Here is a 5,489-nt window from a genome sequence, read left to right as displayed (position 1 = left end):
TTAATTCAGGCTGTGTTAGCCATAGAGCAAGGGGTGTCACCTTACTGTGTGGTTGGCTAATCTGGCACGGAAATAAGTGACATTTTTAGTATATCTCTGTTAGAGTTAGAATTATCATTTATGCTATTTGCATTCTGGGGATTTCTTGTACTAATTAAGGCTTCAATTGTCTTGTAATGCCTTGTGTTCATTATGGTGCCCCTGTATTGTGCAGCATTGGCAAGTAGGGTGATGTGTTTTCCTACCTCAGGCCTTTGCAGTTGCGTAAGCTGGATAAGCTCCCCCTAGTATGGTTTTCCATACCGCTATGTCTTCATGGACACAGGATGCAAGGCAAAGCACTGCACTTGAGAGTTTTATTTTTGAACCTCAAGGAAGGCATGCCCTATTGCATGTGGGTTTGATGTCCACGTCCCACCCTACGAAAAAAGGCATCGGCTTAGGTGATATCAGGCCCGGAGAAGGCGCCATTCTGGGACTGACGTTCACTATTTGCCACTTTTGCACAGTAGGATAGGGCCTCTACCTTCACCTCTGTTCATAAAATAAAGAAGGGGGAGCTGTGGCGAGCCACCTCGCCACCATGATAAGATGGCGCTGGTTTCCTGAAGTGCTTTCTAGGTAAACAAGCCCATATTTGGTTAAGCCAACTGTTGCAAGTGGGAGCACCTATGAACATAGGTCAAGTGGCAGGAGTAGATTGGCTATTGCAAGAGTATAAAAGTGTATGAATTCGGCTCAAGAGGAAAAAGAAGAAAAACCATGGTTTTATAATAATAAGGTCCTGATTAAACTGCTGAAGGAAGATTCCTGTGTCGTGCTTTCTTGCGGGCGAGGGACACGGCAGTTACCATTTGGTATAATACCAGACCTGCAATTCTGAATTTAATCCAGGCTCCTGCATCAGCTTTATGGATGGGGAAAATGTTACACTGGCTGAGAAGCTGGGTGTCCTCATCTGTATATGGTGAGCTGACTGCTGGATGTTCTCAGCAGTCTCCATGTAGTGGTCATTATACAGTGTGTACATCTCTGACCACCACACTGCACACCTTAAATATACAGAACTTTGTATTTGTGCAATTGTATCCCAATTAAGGAAAAACCTCCTAGGGACAATTCAATGGTGAGAAATGAGTACTGTGAGTGAAGCAGCCAGCACAATCCTGGGCAGCCCAGACTCTCCTGCTGACCTGTCCCGTCCTCTGGTGTGGATGCATGGCGTGGGTGGGGGTGTGGGGGTGTTTGTGTGTGTGAGTGCACATGTGTGTCTTCATGAGCAACAGCACATAATGCTTTTCAGCTCTTGGAGTGATGTATTGAAGAGGGGACAACATCTCTACCTTGTGAATACAGATTTCAGGAAGGAGTTTCTGTGCTGATGCTACCTCTGTGAATACAGGTTTTGCAGAAATTATGGAAGGAAAGAAACATTATTCATGACAATATTCATCTGTCTTTGACATAGGATAATATACAAAGCAATGAAATGACTTTGACTAAAATTATGAATAGTTAAATTAGGAAAATTATATGAATAAATTCTACTCCATGCAAAAATTTTGAATATTTTTGAAACTACACAGGGGCATACATTTTCATGGGATTACTCATCATGATTGAACCCAGAGAAACAGGAAGGGCCGCAACCATGAGTTAACAGTATAACATGCACATACTTCGTCACTCCTGTTTTAGGTATTTTTATTACAGTGATTTATTTAATGCATGTATTACTATGATTTTTTCTTTTCCTCTCCCAGGAAACCCCACACTAACATTATAGACACGACTCTCCTGAACTTCTCATTATGCCTGATATTGTTCTTCCCAATTGTAACTGCATTGTGTTGCATGTTAAGAGCTTTCTGTGAAGAGAACACTACTATGTGCACCATTTACAATTGGTACTCTTAAGCGTTTGTTTTATTGATTAATATTGATATATTTATTCCTTAATCGCACATACCAGAGTATTCCACTGTACTGTTAGAAGACAATGGGATTCTGCATTCCGTAACTGCTGGGTGTTATAATTACTGCTTTTATTTATGACTGCACATGCAATTCAGAGCTATCCATATTGGACACAATCTCATTCCAGATGCATGCCTTGGGAAGGAAAGAAGAGGAATGGAAGATCAATATGTATGCTTCTTATTTTATTACTTTATTTATAATGATTGCAGCAGATAGAAAAAAGCCAGGCATATAATCCCAGTGGCTAGAAAGGTTGAGTCATAAGGATCACAAATGCAAAGCCAGCCTCAGAGACCCTAAGCAACTTAGCAAGACCCCATCTGAAAACAAAACATAAAAGGGAGTGATGTATTGAAGAGGGGACAACATCTCTATCTTGTGAATACAGATTTCAGGAAGGAGTTTCTGTACTGATGCTACCTCTGTATGTGGATGTGGTTCAGTGATCAAGCACCCCTGGTTCAATCCCTGTTCCAAAAAACCTCAATTCTTGGAAAGGGCCTTGGGTGCTTGTGTGTTGCCATTGCTGTTGTTAATTACACCATCTCTGTGGCTCCAGTTTAAAATATTTGGTAGATTTATGGTGAAAAATGGGGACTGGGAAGCTGCTGGGTGATGCTTTCTGCATTTCCCCCTCCCTCCCCGGAGTTCTCAGTCCCCTGCAGGAACATGATGAACCTCACTGCAGAATGAAGATGAAGAACTAGCGAGAATACTCAAGTTGTGTTAAATTGTCAAGTCCCAATACCACAGAACATAGCTGCAGGTAGAGAGCATTCTTTGAAAAGGTAATTAAGTTAGAATGCAGACTTTAGGGTGAGCCTGGATCCAAACTGATAGGCATCCTTATGAGAGATGTAACTAAAGACGGTTTGGTGGCTTATGCCTGAACTGCCAAGCTGTTGGGGAATGAGGACTGGAGCCCACAACACCGTGAGGCCCTGTCTCAAACAAAGAAAAGAAGAAGGAGAAATGGAGGAAGGATAAAGAGATGGATATGGAGGAGAAGTAGACTGAGCTGGAGGAGGAAGAAGAAATTAGACACAGACACCCACAGAGGTCAGACCACGAGAAGACTCTGGGAGAAGCCCACCAGCCCCATCTACATGCCCAGAAGAAAGTTCTCCAGAGGAACGCACTCTGCTGATGCCCTATCACTCAACCTCTAAGTTCCTGTCAGTGAGAAAATAAATTTCCATTGTGAACTCAGGCAGCAGTGTCACGGCTATGGTAGCCTTGGCAAACTAATACATTGCCCAGACTCTCCCTAATGTCACCAAAAGAAATCAAGTAAATATTTAGACTGTTTTAAAAGAGTCATCATGTAAAGAAAGGGCAGATGTCTCTTAAGGAGGAAAGCAGTCCCAGTTTCTACAGAGAGCAGGTGACCTTGGGCAAAAGGAGAACTGGTTGGATGGGGGAGAAACTGTAAAGAGATTGGGACCTGCTTCTCCCCATCCTCTGCCTGCACTTCCCTCACTGGTTCCCTGGGAGGAAACTGGAGCAGAGCCCCTGCCCTGTATCCAAAGTCTTAACTAAGGGACTTTGAGCTCCCAGGCTGGCTTCCCTGGGAATCATCCAGCACCTCACCTGGATGTGGAGACAGAAACATGTTCTCAGGGTGGAAGACACACTCTGAGCCTGTGGGCTCCAGCTCAGGAAGGACCCTCTCTGGCTGAAGGCACAGCTGCTGCTTCCTGGTTTCCTGGGCTTCTGAGTGAGGTTCTCACTAGCTGACACCTCCAGTCTCTGTGTCCCTTGGGGCTCAATACCCACGGCTCCTCATTATACCAGAATTGTTATATCCTTCTGATCCCAGAAGTATATATCCTCAAAGCTCTCAGCACTGGGGAGAAAAAGAAAAATTTTTATTAAATTTTGATTTTCACTTCATATCTTGGAGATGGTGCTCCATGTTAGAATTCATTTTAAAACATTCAACACTTAACCTTCTGAGTCTGGCTTACTTCACTGAATATGACGTTCTCCAGTTTCATCCATTTTCCAGCAAATGACATAATTTCACTCTTCTTCATAGCTGAGTAAAACTTCATCACGTATACATGTCACATTTTCTTTATCCATCCATCTATTCACAGGTACCTGGACTGCTTCCTTAACTTGGTTAATGTAAACTGTGCTGCTTGAAATATTGCTATACCTGTGTCACTATAGTATGCTGATTTTAGTTCTTTAAGGTAAATACCAAGGAGTGGGATAGCTGGATCATATGATAGTTTCATTCCTAGTCTTTTGAGAATCTTCACAGTGCTTTCCAAACTGATTGTACTGTTGTGCCCAAAGGCTCGAGACCCCGCAAAGACCACCAGAGACCACGATCAATGCAAGCAACAAAGAGTCATTTATTAGCAAGCTCGAGCCTGGTCCTCTGCGTCCTTAACCGGTGATGCTAAGAGAGGCCCCGAGCCCTCGTTACCAGGGTTTTTATGATGAAAGTTAAGCAGTTTTACAGTGTTCTTTTAATTGGTTAACATTTGAACAGCTAAACATTAGTCCTCCTCTGGTTGGGTCCTGCCAATCTATTTGATTCTCATTGGGTCCTGCCAGAACTGAACTGGTCCTAGTGGAAGAAGGGAGGAGGGAAGGGGTGAACTATGCAGGAGATGAGTCGGGGCTAAGCCTCGCTCCTGTCCTTGACAGATAAGGTCTCCAGGCAACCGCACATTCCTCGGACAAATATCTCTTAACAACCTTGGTAAGCACAGGGGCCCAGCAGTCCTGTTTGTCCTTGAGACAGTTAGCAGCACAGATACCACCCTGCTCTCAACAGTACTAATTTGCAGTCCCACAAAAAACATGTGAGTGTACCTTTTTCCCCACATCCTCTCCAGCATTTCTTATCATGTTCATGATGTCCACCATTCTAACTGGAGATGCATCCAGGTTTCCTGCAGGTTTGATTGCACAAAGCCCCCGCCATCTTGGGACATAGGCTAGGGCCTGGAGGTCCAGTGTGAGGATGCCTACAGGTTTGGCGGCAGGTGGGGTCTTCCTGCTTGGAACACTAGTGGGTGCCATCTTGCTGCTTCTTCCCGGGGCAGCTTCTCTGTTTGAGTGCATCTCTGGTGGTTGAAGGTTTTCTCTCAATAGCAAAAGACTGGCAGGTTCCATGAAAAAAATAAAGGGAGACTAGTAAGTTAGAGAACTGAGATAGAGGGAGAAGCAGGAAGGATAGGAAAAGGGAGGAACCATGGAATGACATTGACCAAATTATACTATGTACCTGTGTGACTATACCATAGTGAGTTTCATGTTTATGAGTATCTATAAAGCACCAATTAAAAAATTACAAGTAAAAGAAGGAAAATCAGTAGAGTAGAGGAAGAGCAACAGGGAGAGGGAAGAGTGGAGGCTATGAGGAAGTACTGAGGAACAAAGTAGAGTAAAGTTTATTCTATGCATGCATAACTATGTAAAAATAACTCCCAATATTATGTGTAACTATAATGCATTGATAACATAAATATTTACTTAGACACAGACAACTG

Source organism: Sciurus carolinensis, chromosome 17 (assembly GCF_902686445.1).
Source record: "Sciurus carolinensis chromosome 17, mSciCar1.2, whole genome shotgun sequence".
Classification (NCBI taxonomy): Eukaryota; Metazoa; Chordata; class Mammalia; order Rodentia; family Sciuridae; genus Sciurus; species Sciurus carolinensis.
This window is presented reverse-complemented; position numbering follows the sequence as displayed.